Here is a 17845-nt window from a genome sequence, read left to right as displayed (position 1 = left end):
TCCCTACAACCATTTGAGAAATGGGGTATAGATTTCATTAGACCCATGAGTCCAATGGCCAAATACACTCAAGCTCGATACATAATAGCTATGGACTATTACACTAAGTGGGTAAAAGCTCAGGCGACCCGCAAAGCTAATGCAAGATCGACTGCTAAATTCCTATATGAATCAGTCACATCACACGCTTCAGTTGTCCCTTCGAGCTCGTGAGCGACAATGGGACACATTTCATTAATTAGGCAATCCAATTCCTCTTGCAAGAGTTCCTTGTCACTCACAGGAAGTCCTCCCCCTATTACCCAAGAAAATGGCTTGGTGGAAAGCATGAACAAAATCTTGTGTGCCATTCTAACTAAAACTGTGAAGGCCAGACTTTGTAGTGAACGCAGCCGAGGAGAAGGAGGACTTCTACCTTCTTAAGTGCACAAAAACTGTTTATGTAGCACCAAGAGTACTGAAGGACCTTTGGCATAACAAGATTGTAAGAGGTGGATTGCTAGTTGAGGGCTTGTACTATGCCCAGGTTGAGGGCAAAGTTGATACCTATACCCTATTAGATCAGACACCACCGGTGATGATCTACTCGCATCTTGTTAGAGCCATACGGTTCCCCATGGAGGCTATCCCTGGCCTCCATCACCACTTTAAACTATCCTCAGAGATATATGAAAATATCTACAATAGTATGCCGTATGAAGACGGAAGTGACCAAGACGGGAGCCATACAGTGTTTACCCCAACTACAATTCTAACCACTGGCAACAGTTGTAATTCTCTTGAATAGAATCTTTCTTGTGATCAGTACTGTCTAATTCTCTTGATTAGAATCTTACTTGTGATCAGTATTGTCTAATGCTATTGCTGTGTTATCAATTTGGTACTGTGCTTTATTGTTTTTAGCTCTGTTGTGTTTTTGCAGTACCATATTTTGGTACTGTTCCTTTTTGTTTTCACCAAGTAGTAACAGAAAAGTACAAAAGCAGTAGCCAAAAAAAGTACATGTACAAAAAGATAATTATCATTAAATGTCAAAGGCAATGTACAAGCATATAGAATCTTTTACACATCAGAAGGGGGGTCAAAGCGGTACGAATACCCCTCCATAGATACAAAGTAGTTGACAACGAACAAGGAAATGTCATCCTCAACATCAAACAAGGGATTCCGGTGGCTGTAAGCAGTGGGGAACTTATCAGCTAGCCACTCGGAGATCCACGGGAAAATGACATCCATAAGATACTTCGGCTTGTCGGGGTCATAATACTTAGGCTCATATGATCGGATGCAGCAGCACGAGTCGTAATCATTCTTCAAGGACTTGTATCTCGTGTCGTCCACAAGGAGGGTGTTCGTTTCATTGAATTGCGGATACTTGCGCCACACTTTTCTTAGGAGCTTCAGAAAAATAGGCTTGTTACCGAACTCCTTCGCAAGGACTGGCACATCTCTGAGTTTGGTAGCCCACCTCTCACAATGAGACTGGTCAAAAATATCTATAAAACAGGTAAACCAAGCAATTAGAATAGCAGCACAAATAAGAGTACCAAAGCTAACAAACAGTACATAAAGGTACCAAACTTGGTACAACACAGTACCAAAGTACCAAATAACCAAAGTACCAAACATTATAAAATTGTGTACACAAATGTTACCAAGCACAGAACCAAGTACCATAGTATCAAAGCACCAAACAGTACCAAATTGTGTACAAAATAAAAAACACAGTTTCAAACTACCATAGCATCAGAGTACCAAAGTACAAAGATAACCAAAGAGTACCAAATTATGTACAAAACAGTGCCAAATTGTGTACACATGAACAAACATAGTCCAAAGCAGCGTAGCACCAGAGTACCAAAGTTCCAAAAAGTACCAAATTATGTTAGCAGTGCCAAAAGTACCAAACTACCAAATAGTACCAGATTGTGTACAGAACAGTAGCAAAGCTAGCCAAACAGTATCAAAATCAATAAAACCAGTTGTGAAAGTTTAGGGATAAATACCTAAAAAGAGGCCTTTCATCTTCATCAACCGAGGGAAGCAAGCATTCATTATGGCCATCAAGTTCTTCCTTTGGCTACATGACCAGAGCATCACGTCCATCGCTTCCTCAAGTTGATGATGAAGTCCTCCGCATCAGGTCTGACGACACAATATTTGTATTGAGACACTTGCACACCTCGGGGCCTAACTCCATCTGGGAACGGGAGCTGCCACAAATCCTTGGGTGCTTCAACATAATCCTTCAGTAGCACTCCATTGACATCCAAAACAACAAGGCGCCTATTGCCATTACATGTATCGGCATTGATGTATCTGGTGGTTGTTCATGTAGCCACCAATGGTCCCCTGTTGTAGTACCACTAAACTATATGAGTAGAAGAACACAGCCTTTTCGCAAAAGCAAAGTTAGACATTGGGCACCAATAAAAGGTTACAAAACAGTGACAGTAGGACATGACAGTTCACAAACACATTGACACCTTTCAAGAGTAGAGCGGCATGACACAAAACGCATCAACAAAAGCAAAATGGGCTAGTATTTCAAATTAGTCCAGAAGCAAGTACAAAATGCTGTAACATCAGCTAATTTTTGCAGCCTTGCGGCTTGAGACCACCACCAACGGGGCGCTTTCTACATTTCATAGCAAAGAGCTTGAAGAGGGTGGCTGAATCATTGCTATCACCTGTTTCTAAGGGCGTTGCATCAGGTGTCTCCTCTGCAGCTCTGTCCTTCCCCACACCTTTTGTATCCTCCGTGCCTTTAGGCAACTCTACACCTTCACCCTCCTCTGCACCTTTAACCTGCTCTGCACTTTCAGTAGCTTCCCCTGCCTCTTTGGCCTCCTTCGCGCTTTTAGCCTCCTCTACACCTTCAGCCCCCTCTGCACCTTTAGCCTCCTCAGCACTTTCAGTAGCTTCCCCCGCCGCTCTGGCCTCCTCATTGCTTTTAGCCTCCTCAGTGTCTTTGGGCTCCTCTGCACCTGCAGCCTCTTGTGCACTTTGAGTAGCTTCCGCTGCCCTATTTCCGTTCTTCCTCCTCTTTCTACCTGCCTTGTCCTTTGCAGATGTTGATGCCGTAGCCAAAACCTCTACCTCTAAGAGAACTTCAACTATCACCTCCTCAACAGTCGGCATCTCTTCATTGTTCTTCTCGCCTTGGTCAGTCTCAGCAACCTCCTCAATCAGATCACTTCCCCCCTGTTCTTTCTCCTCCGGTCCCTTTTCCTCTTTGTCTCTCTCCTGCACTTCCGCTTTTAGTCGATCTTCCCCCATGCTTGAGTCTACAGCAGGCTCAGCCCCTTTCCCTTCCCTTGTGTAGGCATCAAGGTCTTGCAGTATTTTTTGCACTGACTTGTAAGGATCTTCTTTAAACATGTAAGTGGCATCTGACTTACTGTGACCAGGGAGATCCTTCCTATCCTTTGGGGTGGTGTCATGGGTGTCCGCACCGAAAGATTCTCTACCTACATATGCACAAAGATGAAAGACAAGATTAGATCATCAATTCAAACAATATAAACATACAGTGTCCAACACAAACACCCCACTTACTCTTCAATAATGACCTCCCTGACACCCAGGCCTTTGCCTCCGAAGGGATTGCGGTGTTGCAACGTGCCTTCACACACATATCTCTTGTTCTCAACACAGCTGCAAAACACAATGGATGGTACTGATGCCTGTAGGGAAGCATGAAGGTACCAACCATGTAAGAAGCCTCCAAAGCCTCCCCACAGGCAACATAAGTACCAAACACATGAATTGTGTTGGCAGGGTCCACAACATGAGGCCTTGGAGTCAATGTATATTTCATCCCCCTCTTCACATCAGCACACAACTTATGTATAAATTCTTGATGGTCTTGGGTCTCCAAGCATTCATTGTGGAGCTTCAAATACTCCATCTGCAAAATAGACATACTCTATCTACTTATCCACCAAAACAAACAATTAGCAAGGAAGTACACAAGCAGTACAAAAACTGAACCAGAATAGGTACCAAAACAGGTAAATTGTACCATAACAGTTCTAAACAGCACTAAATGGGTACAATGAAGTTTCAACAACTCCCAAGCCAAACCCAAGTAGAATAAAAACAGTACTAAAAAGGGTTGGATTGTACCAAAATAGTTTTAAACAACACTAAATTGGTACATGAAGTACCAAAAACTACCAGAACAGTACTAAAAAAGGTTGGATTATACCAAAATAGTTTTAAACAACACAAAATTGGTACATGAAGTACCAAAAACTACCAAAACAATACCAAAAATGTAGCAAAGCAGTACCAAAATAATATCAAATAGTAGCATAATAGTACCAAATAGTACTAAAATAGTACCAAATAGGTTACAGATAGTGCTAAAAAGGTAGCAAATCAGTACCAAAATAGTAGCAAACAGTAGCAAAATAGCACCAAAAAGGAAACAAAACATTACCAAAACAAAACCAAAAAGTAGCAAAATAGTACCAAAATAGGTAACAAAACAGTACCAAGACAAACCAATGACAAACCAAAACAGTACCAAAAGGTTAACAAATCAGTATCAAAAAAGTACCGAAAGGTAACTAAATAGTACCAAAACATGTAAATTATGCCAAAACAGTTGCAAACAGCAATAATTTGGTACAATTAAGTACCAAAAACACACAAGACTCCCAAAAATACCCAAAAGACCCAAAAACTTGTCATAGTGAAATTCCAAACTAGTACCAAAATAGTGCAAAAAGTACCAAATGAATCAAAGAAAACAAAAAATACCAAAGATAATACCTAGATAGCACCCAAGACATATTTAGCACTACCATATAAGACCAAATAAAAGCTCAACTTCAGTACCAAAACACTTCAAAAGAGTACCACATGAAGCAAAGAAGCACAAAAAGTACCAAAGTTAGTGCCAACATTGAACCCAAGATGTAACTGCAATACCTTAAAGACTCTAAAACTTGTAGCTAGAAAGTACCAAAGCAGTATCATAATAGGTCAGAAGAAATTCAAATGAATAGCAAAGCACCAAAAGTACCAGTCATGGGTGCAACCAATTATCCAAGACAACCAAAGGTGCCCTATTAGACTAAACTCAGTAACCTGAAAGTACCAAAACAGCACAAAAATAGTTCAATAGAGTACCAAATGAAATAAAGAAGCACCATTAAGTACCAAGAAAGGCAGCAGCACAACACCGAGTGTTATAAAAAATACAAAACAAGTAAAGAAAGTACCAAAACAGTTCATAAAGTTCCAAAACCACCAAAAATGTCAGCAGATAAACCAAGCAAGAAGTGAAACATGCCAAATTGCCAAACCATGTGCAAATTAAACACTATCAACAGTCAAACACAATGCAATAGGCCATAAATACAATACCTCCTGCTGTTCAACCTCCGCTTGGAGCTTTTGGATATTTTCAAAAACCCCGTGTCGTCGCAACAAGCGCCGACTTGCTCCCAGCTCAGCCTCCACCTCTCTGATCTCTTCATCCAGGAACAGGGATTTGTTGCTGAAGCTGAACAATGCGTGCTTCCAGGGTATCGATGTCTTCCATCAAACTCTTCGCCACGTCCTTTCTACCTTCATATACCAGTAGCTGGTCCTTGTTTGCTTGAATAGAGGCCTTCAGGCTTCTGAGGTTTGACCATCCTGGATGTGACACTGGGTCTGCCAGTCTTTGCAGCAATGCCTCTAAATCAGGTAGGTAGTCAGCAATGCCTCTAAATAACTGGGTCTGCCAGTGATTTGACCATCCTGGATGTGACACTGGGTCTGCCAGTCTTTGCAGCAATCCCTCTAAATCAGGTAGGTAGTCAGCAATTACCCCTCTGCCAGCATTCTCTGGTTCTGTGCAAATATTACTACCACTTTGAGTCATCCGGGCCTTCTTATCTGAATGCATGACACTGCCAGGAGAGGAAGCATTTTGCCTCCTCCATGCCTCAATTTTACGCTCAAGCCCGCCACTCCTAGATGATATCATCTGCAACACTCCTTCCCCAAACTGGGCCCATGCTACTTTATGCCTTGCTCTGCTAGGTCTTTTTTCACTGCATGGCATTTCTCAAAAGCATAGCACGTAGCAAATTTGTTGGTCAATTCACCACATGAAGGGGGCCCCTGATAAACTTTGGAGAATAGAAGTCTGCAGTCTTCCACCAGTTGTGGCTGCAAATGGTTTAAATAGATCTTGCTGTTCTTTTGGTACTTGAACTTGAATACAGTTAACCATTGGTCGGGTGGCATGTCCTCATCAGTCAAGTCCTTGAAGAGTTTGCCCTCAAGACTGAGACTGTACTCTTCATGCAGGTCCTGTGCCGTGTAACAGAACCTGGTTTGTTGAGGGTACTCCTCCATTTTGTTCTTACCTAAAATGTGTTCAAAACAAATCAGAGAATTGCTGACTCCTATAGATTAAATGTGGTGCCCGACATTGTGTCTAATGTGAGGTGATGCCCTACAGAACCAATTGTGGTACTCAAAGAGTACCAAATTTGCTACTGCAAAGTACCAAATATAGTACTATTCATTTAACTTCAAATGTCAGTGCAGGGAGTGAACATGCACCATTTACTTAGCACATGCATATGCCAATGAATAACGTACCACGTCTTGACTTGCTGGTAGATTTTGATTCGTCGTCGTCGAAGAGGAGTGAGGTCCGTTCGGAGTCAACCTTGCACTATTTTGCACTTGCCCTTGTGTTGGGACTGGCTATGTGCTCCGGCTTTGTTTGTTGGGGGGGTGTGGTGGAAGCACCCTTCTTGTTGCTGCTGCCAGGAGGCACCATGCCCTCCTTTGCCTTCGCTTTCGGTTTGCATGTTGAAGGTGACGCTCCCAAATATAGTACTGTTCATTTAACTTCAAATGTCAGTGCAGGGAGTTAACATGCACCATTTACTTAGCACATGCATATGCCAATGAATAGCATACCACGTCTTGACTTGCTGGTAGATTTTGATTCATCATCGTCGAAGAGGAGTGAGGTTCGTTCGGAGTCGACCTTGCACTGTTTTGCACTTGCCCTTGTGTTGGGACTGGCTATGTGCTCCGGCTTTGTTTGCTGGGGGGTGTGGTGGAAGCACCCTTCTTGTTGCTACTGCCAGGAGGCACCATGCCCTCCTTTGCCTTCGCTTTTGGTTTGCATGTTGAAGGTGACACTCTGCTGGTAGCAGCTCCCTTGGCCTTTGGGGTCCTCATGGCTAGACGACTGCTCTAGAGCAGAGCAGCTCTGCTACAATGGAATGCGGGGGGAGAGAGAGAGAGAGAGAGAGAGAGATGGTGCGACCAGACGACACCCGCTTAGTTCAAACAGAAACGAGCAAAAATAATAAAAAATTGAAACCATAAAAAATTGAAACCACTACCACCACTAATGACACCACTACTCTCACGGGGTGGTACTGCACAAAAGATTCTCAAAGAAAATAGTTCCTAAATACAAACCTTTTACCCTCAAATTCTCCCCCCCCAAAGTACCAAAAAGGTGGAAAAAAAATTGGCCCTTTTCTTGTACCACCAACCCTTGCTTTAACCCACAACCTTTATAGTGTTTTTGCACGACACTTATTAATGTCCTCAATTGAGGATCATGTTGTTAATCCAAATGGAATTAACACTTAATGAGAATCCATTGGAGGGCAATTCTAGTGCCAGCAACCGCGGTATTTGCTTAAGAACATATGTGTTTACTATGCATATGGGTACCCCATTGTCTAGGCTATATCATGCTTAAAAATGTTTTCATTAGAGTTATTTTACGTAGCTCCAATAGTGTATATTTAAGTTGTTGAAGTTAAAAAGCTCGTAGTTGGATCTCGAGGGGTGGGGCGAATGGTTGGCCTCTTCTCGTGTGCACTGGTTGCTCCGCCCTTTCTGTTGGGGACGTGCTCTTGGCCTTTGCTGGCTATAGGACAAAGATTCGGTGATGTTACTTTTAAAAAATTAGAGTGCTCAAAGCAAGCCTATGCTCTGAAGAAATTAGCATGGAATAACACAATAGGACTCTGGTCCTATTATGTTGGTCTTCATCAGGTTGGAGTAATGATTAATTCTAAATTTTTGGAGCGGGGTCCCCAAATTTGGGGCGTCGGCCTTGATTTGTGTGCCGGACCGCCCCGAGGGGCGAAATTTTTTTTTGTCCGTGAGGTTCTCCTAGACGTTGGCTGCAGACCGTTCATCAATCAAACACCCGGTCGTGCATTTATTAAGGTTTAAAGGTCGTCACTTTTTAACTAAAAATGACTGAAATTTGCGTATAAGATTGGTCCGGTGTTCGTTTTGGATGCTGTAAAATAAATTTGGGCTCAGAATTTGAAGATTCTAAGTAGAAATGACTCAAATAATAAAATCATTGATTTTTATGCCATAAAAACTCATAAATTCATCTATTACATGGACATTTCTTTATTAGTGAAGATGGGTATGTTACATCCTTTCCCCCTTAAAGAAATTGAGATGTCTTTATCTCGTCATCATGAATTGGGGATAATCCTTTAAGAGTGTAGCTTCATCTTCCCAAGTGGCATCCTCTAAATTAGGGTAATCTTTCCACTGTACTAGATGTTGTACAAGAGTTCTATTTCGGAGCTGCCTTTCCCTAGAGTCTATGATGCTACTGGGCTGTAATTCAAGGACTCCTTGAGTAGGGATTACAACTTGTTCATCATCAAGAATATGATCGAGACTGGGTACATAAGGTTTTAACAAACTTACATGAAATACATTGTGGACTTTGATATGGGCTGGGAGTTGGAGTTTATAGGCACTTTTACCTAGACACTTGATAAGTGTATAGGGACCACAATACCTAGGGCTGAGCTTCTTATATTTAGAAAACTTATTGACCCTTACGTGTTCCCTTGAGAAGATGTTTTGCCTTGACTACCCTAGATTTAGGTTTTCCTATTATCCCCTGAACGGATATTACTTGGCCATGCTCATTTTCAAAAGTGATACTCCCCTGGTTATAATGAATGCTAGCTTTGTTTGCAATTAACCAATCCATCCCAAGGATTTCATCATAAATTCCTAATGGCAAGACTCTAAAGTGGCCATGAGTTCGCTCACCCAGCTCAAAATCAAGGTTTTCTATAGAGTGGCGAGACTACTTCTTTCCCACTAGCTAACTCTACAGTCATTCTTCTAGCTGTTTTTTGACCCAAGTTTAATTTTTGCAAACACCTAGGAGAAAGAAATGAATGGGTACTGCCACAATCAATCAAAAGCTAAAATGGCTTACCATGATGAGTGGCTGGGGTTTGGATTACACCAAATTATTTATTCAGACCTTGGTGTTCTACTGCTGCATAGACAGTGGTGCACTCTTCTTCAGCCATTTCCAAGGTCGGTTCTTCACTTATAATACAGGCGGTCCTAGCAACTGCTCCTTCGCGGCCTCTGTCATTCCCACCACCTCTTGCACCTTGGTGGATAGGGGTTCCACGGCCTTGATTTCCTCTGCCACCTTGGGGAAATGATGTTGCCATCTTGGGACAGTTGGCCCTAAAGTGTCCCGGATCATTGCACTCAAAACACAGAGGGCCTTCTCTGGAAGAAGCAGCATACGAGTGGGGGACAAAAGAGTTGCTTTGTCGCCCTCTGTTGTAGTAGGGAAAATTCTGTTGGGGTTTCTTGTAGGGTTGATCTTTAGGATTTGCCTCAGGGTAAGATCTCTTTTGAGGCTTAGGTTTGTCACTCCTCAATTCTTTCACAAGGGGCTTTGCTCGTATGAGAGCATCTTGTAATGAGCTTGGGCTCATTGCTTCAAGGCGGGAATCAAAGGGTTCATTGAACCCTTGGCAGAAACGAGCCACTTGTTGGGAAGTAGTCATAGCTGGGGCATACTTCCAAAGAGTGATAAATTTGGAATAGTAGTCCTCAAGAGTTAAGCTGCACTGCCTAAGACAAAAAAACTCATTCATCTTTATGGATTCATGGGAAGGGGGAAGATATCTTTCCTTCATGGCTTGCTTGATGTCTTCCCACATTTGAGAATGCTTGGTGCCTCCCTTGTCATGGCACCACTGTTTCCACCAGAGTTTAGCAACTCCAATGAGGCAAAACCGTTCAAGCATAAACTGATTTGCTACTCCAGTACCGGCAGCAGCAGAGAAATAATCGTCCATCGCTTCAATCCAGACTTTAGCATCCTTCTCAATCTTTGAACCTTCTCCTTTAAAGGAGGGAGGTTGCATTTGCTTGAGCAAGAGCTTCTTCTCCTGGATATCAATGTAAAGCACATTGGGAAGTAGAGGGTGATCATCCTGGCCATCATTGTAAAAACAATTTTAAGATTACAAGACTCATACTTACACAATGCTTATTTTGGAGAGTAAAATATTGAAATCATTTCATTTCCAAACTACACATTGTGACTACATAATCGCGGGTGATAACCCATCATGAACACATCCAATTTTTAATTGTCATCCTCCGAAGTGTTCTACGACACACAAAAGTGAAATCTATGAGGTATTGCAAATCATGACTCTATAGTCTATAGAATCACAGCTATGATGACTCTCATATTTTGAAGGAGCTTCAAATCACCCTCTGGTGCCTTGAACCACCCTCTATACCAATACCTAAATCATAGTCTAACACCAACAACCCCAAAATCATAAAAAGTAACTTTAACAAGGATACATGGAGCTCCTCTCAGTTATAAGTTTCTATTTTTCAATATTATGGCAGGCAAAGAAGTGAACCCAAACCCTTGATATGATGATCCAAGATCACCACTATTCTCAAGAGTAGAAGACAAAAGCCTAAAGAAGAAGACAAAAGGGAAAACCAACCAAGGAGGTCTCCACCAGAAGGCTGGCTACCTTAGCCCCCAACTGTTAACAATCCAAAAATGGGATTGATCATGGTGAAGGACATAGATTAAGCAACATAATTAAGGTGGGTTATACCACAGTAAAAACTCCATGAGAGGGAGAGGGAGATTGCACACTCAACACTCAATACTATTGCATATCACAATGAACCATACAATGATATAGGCCCTCTAGCCTTATCCCACTTTACACATCATCATCCATGTGGCATTCCCTTTCACACACCATTCAATATTACATGTGGCATTCTTATCTTGCCACACACAATATCTTGTACCTCTAGGGTGCTTTCCCACATACACACAACACCGCGATTACATCTCTCAACACCCCCTCTTAATCGAGGTGTTCCACGACTCACCCGTCATCCATCACCCATATCAATGTAGCATTGCACAAACGCAATCACTACCTCTCAACACTCCCCCTCTATGATACATTGGAGTGTCCATCAATCAAACATGTGTGCGTGTGTCTACCATCTTAGACACCAAGTCCTTTTTGAGCCGACTCGCTCACAGCGGAATTACTGAGTCCGATTTGAACATAGAAGTTCAGGTGGGAACCAACCCATGTGCATGCACCTCACACGTGCATCGCTCATGCACACATCATAACAACCATTTTGAGCTTCTCGGTGAGCTTGGGCAGCACCTCATGTGGGACTTCTACGAGCAACTGCTCCTGCTTCTCTTGTTGTTGGACGAGGGGGTGAAGCAACGGTGCCTCTTTGCAAATGGGCCTGCTGATGCACCTTTTAGTGGGTTTCTTCCTAGGCCTAAGTTGCTACATGTTGCTCTGGGGGTGTTGTGCTAGCTTTGTTTGCTGAGTGTCAAGCCTGGGTCCCATGTGTTCTTTTCTTCCTCACAGCGTGCTACAGTGATTCTTTCTCAGGGTCTCGTGGCGGCCTTGCTTTAGCTCCGCTACTCTTGTTCTATGGCTATTGTGTTCAGGGCCTTTGAGGCGTCGTTTCTCCTTCTTTACATGATTTGCATTTTCGTTGCTAGGGCCCAGGTGGTCTTCTTCTTCATGTTATACTGTGCTAATTTCTGCCATAGCTCGAAATTTCAAAGCTTCTTCTTCTCTTGTGCTTCTTGCGTTAGCATAGTTGCTCTAATAGCCTTTTCTTGCCATAGCAATTAGGACCCTCTTTACACTTCAACTTGTGAGGTCCCTTCAAGCTCCTAATTGAGCTCAAAATTTGCATGCTCCTCCTCTTTGCATGCTAAACCTTAAATGGTGCTTCTCAACACGGTTTCTCTTGAAATCAAAGGTGCGTACCATCATGAAAGCCATCAATAGCTTCCACACTAGTTTGCTCATCTTCCATGAACAACTTTGTGAGCCATGCCCTTTCAACATGCTCCAACATGAGCTGCAAATTAGCCCAATATAGCTTGCCACCAAGTTGACAAGCTTGCACCTCTTACACTCTTTGCCCAAATGCAAAGAACCATGGGATCTTCTCATCCCACAAATCAGCAACCCTTCTCAAATAAGAACATTCTTCCATGCTCAAATACCAAATTAGAGGCAAAAACACCAAAATACCTTCACAAATCTCCTTGGCAGCTTCTCCTTGATGACACCGAATAGTCTTCACACTTGTGCTGAAATCTCCATTTTCAGCTTCCATGATGATGAGCAAGATTTCCATGTTGCAAAACTCCCATTTGCAACTCTCTTGGGCAGCTTCTTTGATGTTTGATGAAGACTCCATAGTCTTCATAATGCTGAAATCTTGATTTTCAGCTTCATAGGCAGCTTTGAACTCCTCTCTCAAATGCAAATAGAGAACAATAATAGAGTGTGCATATATATATATATATATATATATATATATATATATATATATATATATATATATATTTTAATGAACCATAATAACATGCTTAATCAAACAAACACACAAATAAGCTAATATACAGTTTAGCCTTCATCCCATGTTAGCGAGTCCCATTCCTTACGTACATCATTTTCGAAGTGAGGAGGAAGGAACTGATCATAGAATTGCTCTTTGAAAGCACTCCATGTACGAGTAGCCGTCCTATCCAAAAGCTTTGCCATCCACCAATCACTTGCAGTCTCTTTAAGATGCATACCCACATGTCTGAGCATAGATTTCTCGGTAAATTCCTCAGTGAAAAAGGCTATTTCAAATTGCCTTATGAAGGCAAGTGCCTTGGTGGTATCCAGCTTTCCATTATAGTTCTCGAATTTGATGTACTTGTCCCCTGTACTAGTGAACATAGGGGTGAAGAAGTTGGAGTCAACTGGATCAGCGAAATCAGTTGTGTCATCTATGTCAAATTCAATCATCAGTAGTCAAGTGTGGGAGTCAGTCGAAGGTCAAAAAAGAGGTGCTAAGTGGTTTAGCAAGGGTCTAAGGTAAGGTACTTGAGCTTTTTGGATGCTAGAGAAAAGTATGTAGGGTTGGAGGACAGAATTTGATAGTGGTCAACAATAGGGAGCTGAATCAGGTTACAATCAGGTTGTAGTCTCAACAGCAGCAAGGGTCAGAAGCTGGGGTTGATTTAGGTTAGAAGGGAGTCAAATAGAAGTCAGCCATGGTTTTTGTAGGTTGAGTATCAGGGGTTGTACGAGGTTAGTTCTAACCTAGGAGGATTTTTGGACGTTGGTTGGTCTAATTTCATGTAGGTTCTCCTTCTATGTATGTATTTTATATATTATAGTATGTATGTATATATGTGTGTGTGTGTGTATGGGGATTTATATATATGTGTGTGTATATTTTATATATATATATATATAATATTAGGGATACAACTATATATATTTTTGTATGGGAATATATATATATCTATGTATGTTTTATCAAACCTCTATGTTTTAGGTTTTATCAAACCTCATGTTTTTGCTCTACATGCACAATAGTGTGGCGGCAGCATAGGAGAGGGTGACAGATGCAAGGTAGAGGGCGGTAGACGTCTCTCTCTCTCTCTCTCTCTCTCTCTCTCTCTCTCTCTCTCTCTCTCTCTCTCATAGTATTGTGCTCTCTCTCGAAAACATTGTTGCAAGTAAAATAGGTAACTGACAAGGGTTACCTAAAAAGATTCCCTCCCAAAATGTGTGAAATCTCAAAAATGGCTTAAAAACATAGTTTGTTGAAAACGCATCTAGAATTCCATGTATAAATTTAAAAATTACATGAATTTTACTATTTTTTTCAAGATTGAGAACACGTGTGACCTTCGTAAATTTATAAATTGCTGCTGTTTGTGACATAAAAATAAACTTGACTTACAAAATGACATAGGAGTCTACATAACTTAAAGAAATATCATTCTTTTTCAAAAAAAATATAAATTTCATGAATGTAACACTTTTTTTAATGGACTTTCTTGGGAAAAATTCTACCAGTATGCATAAATTTGCACATTATTTGACAAGTGCTTAAAAAATATTAGAATACATAACAACATAAGCTCCATAATTTATGAAAAGTTCTACAAACATCCTTAAGTCTATTTCTAGACCCAAATAGCAAAGCCTTTGTAATATACTTACCTTGACAGTTTGCATGACATAATTATTTTCTCTATTATTTATAAGCAGATAGTGGGCATGATATACAACCAATGCTAAGAGTTTAAAGAGGTAAACTTATAAGCGTGTGCAAAGGTAGACTTCAATTCATATATATATATAATATAGAAGATGGTAACTATGGAGGCTCTGAGTAAACCTAAGCATGTTAAAAGAGTAGAAAATTGAAATATTTTTTCAGCGGGATAATTTTAGAGGCAGACATCATATAGCCTATGGGTGTAAATTTCAACCCACATAGGCATTTGTTTTCATGAAGGAAATTCTTATTATGAAATATGGATAAGGGTGGCAGGAAAAAATTGTAGCCTAGATGATGTACATATGTAGTGGTGGCAAAAATTCATAGTATGCATATGTTGATGTTTGATCCAGATAGCCATTATCATGAATGTAGGTGATGGTATATCTAAGAGTAGTGTAGGAATGAGCTCTAGTTATAATTATTTAGAGTCACGTGAAGGATGTTGAGAGATGGTATGTCTAAGGGTAGTGTAGAGTAAACTCTAGTAATAATTATTTGGAGGACATGCGAAGGATGCTGAGAGATGCAATCTTCGCTCTCACGACATTGTCTTTGTGTACAAAGAAAAAAGAGAGGAGCTTAGGTCTTCTTGAATGGTGGTAGAGAAGAGCTTGGAGCTTTCACGAGATGACGGTAGATTCAAGGTCCCCTATGCTGGAGAGCATACTGCACATAGGCATGGCAGAGTCCAGGCTCACATGCACCCCACTCCTTGACATAGATGGTCCCACCACATGTATTTGCTTATAGTTCTTTAACTTTAAAATTTAATTGGAGACCAAAAATCAAGATTGACGAATCAATTGACTCGTGGTTTTCCAAATCAATGGAGCCTTGCACATCTCGATTAACATCAATGGATTACATGTCATCATGGATTATCTTTTGCTATCATGAATTTTTGGCATCTACTATGTAGCGATATTATTTATGATACAAAGGTTACATGGTTACATAGACAAGCATTTTTTTTAATGACCTCCTCTCAAATTTGTAGTCAAAGGTTGCAACTATATGTGTTTTTCAAGTCCTTAGCCCTAAATGTAGGTTCTACCTATATCAGCTTATCCTAGGCATATTTTTTCTTTTATTCTATGATTTATAAGTTTTTTTTTATTTTTTTAGGATTTTATTAGCTACTATCTACTATTTGGAATGAGATTTTATAGATTTATTGGTGATAAAAATAAAAATAATTATCATAAAAAATATAAAAATATTTCAAAGTTAAGAAAAATAGCCCCCTAAATGTTGATGTTTTACATCAAAGTTGATGCAAAACATCAAATTTTCCTCACAACTTGATGTTTTGCATCAAGTTTCGAAAGCTTTGTAGAAGAAAGTTAGAGGATCGGAGGTTGATTTTCACAAACGTCCTGTTTTAGCAATTCCGTATGCTTTAGCATACTCAAACAACCTATTCCACAAATTTTAAGTACTAACATGACTATATTTGGATGACGCGATGTGCAGACGTCACAAAACGATTTACTGATGTAGCAAATCGCTTTATGACATTTGCACATCATGTCAAAACATAGTTGTGTTGGTACTCAAAATTTGTGAAATAGGTTGTTTGAGCATGCCATGAGGATGGAATTGCTAAAACAAGCCGTGTGTGAAAATCGACCTCTGATCCTTCACCTTTCTTCTCTGAAGCTTTCGAAACTTGATGCAAAACATCAAGTTTTGTGGTAGAGTTGATGTTTTGCATCACAGTTGATGTTTTGCATCAACTGTGATGCAAAACATCGAGTTGTGTAGAAAAGTTGATGTTTTGCATTAACTCAATGCGCAAAACATGAACTTTTACCCTAAAAGTTGATGTCTTGCATCGAGTTGATGCAAAATATCAACTTTTCCATAAAACTCGATGTTTTGCATCAAAGTTGTGTTGAAATTACAGCAATGTGATGAGCTATGGTGGATCAAATACTAGAATCAATATCATTAACAAAGTGATTAGCAAATAATTAAGTTGTGATTAGTGAGTAATTAACAAATAGCTTAATGTAGGCATGGATAATCGAAAACCAACAAATTCTCATTAGGCCAATGCCTCAATTTATAGAGTTTACATCCAAGCATCTAATCCCACTGATTTCTCCTTGATTCACTCCACCTCTTTTGCTTGATTCTCTCCACCTCTCCCAGAATATCTCCACACTTCCTAAATCTTCTCATGCTACCCTTTATTCTCTCCTAGTAGATTCTTCTCACCTTTTCACAGGTTCTTTCACATTTACACATTCTCTTTTATAGCCTCTAACCAAGGGCTTGTTCCCGCACACACCCTATTCACATGTATATTTCAACACCTCCCCTCAAGTGAATACTTCTAGCACACCTGGACCCTATACCTAGTTTCTCTCTTACATAGTCCGCGACCAGTGTCTAGCACACCTCCCCTCAAGTTAACTTAGCACACCTGGACCCTATACCAAGTTTCTCTCTTACTTGATAGCCCGCGACCAGTGCCTCAAGTCCCTAAACTCATAGTCCTTGACACTCTCTCTCTCTCTATGTGTCCAAGGCTTACTATACACGTGCTCGCGACCTTGACTAAAGTGCTCACACATACATCTATCTACCACGTGGCCTACATCATCGGTGGCTCAGAGGTGGTCTTACTTTGTTGAGGCAAGTTACATTGGGTTGTGGGGTCTCTCTCTCTCTCTCTCTCTCTCTCTCTCTCTCTCTCTCTCTCTCTCTCTCTCTCTCTCTCTCTCTCTCTCTCAGATTTTCACATGGCTCCTCACTCTTTGGAGCCTTACATCTTCTCTTGTCTTCAGTCTTCTTGTCGTGGTGGCAGCTTCTCTTCACGCGTCCATGTCTTCCTCTTCTTTCAGTCTTCTTGTGGCAGCTTCTCTTCTCGTGTCCATGTCTTCCTTCAATGCTTCCTCTAGATCTTCTTGGTGTGGATCTTCCTCTTGGAAAGAGATGTTCTTCTTCTTTCATGGCTGGGGCCATGAGCTTGTCCGTCAGGTCTTCTTACTCCATGTGAGCAACATGTTTAAATGTTTTGTTGACAATTCTTTTGGGATTTTGATGTTTATCTTGTGTCATTATGCAATGCAAACCCAAATCTATGCGAGAGGTCTTACCTCTTGCCTTATTCTGGACAAGGGCAGTGTCTGATCCCATTTTTACACTGATGTAATGTGCCCAATACATAATGCATATAGCATTCATTCTTATGCACATTCCCAAATGCAATTTTGGCTGTGAATAATCTTGAATTTGAGTGAGATTTATAGGCATTAACCAAGGGTTAAATGCAAAATGATGATTACCACAAATTTATCAACATAATTTTACCAGAAATTACATTAAATCAAGGGTAACCAATTTGTACGGAATGGTTGGAGTATCAAACCAACTCCGAATTGCAATCTGAAATTATAAGGATCTG

This window comes from Cibotium barometz, chromosome 31 (genome assembly GCF_041138505.1).
Source record: "Cibotium barometz isolate CiBa-2024 chromosome 31, ASM4113850v1, whole genome shotgun sequence".
Classification (NCBI taxonomy): Eukaryota; Viridiplantae; Streptophyta; class Polypodiopsida; order Cyatheales; family Cibotiaceae; genus Cibotium; species Cibotium barometz.
The sequence above is the reverse complement of the archived record's forward strand: the minus strand, read 5'-3'. Positions refer to the sequence as shown.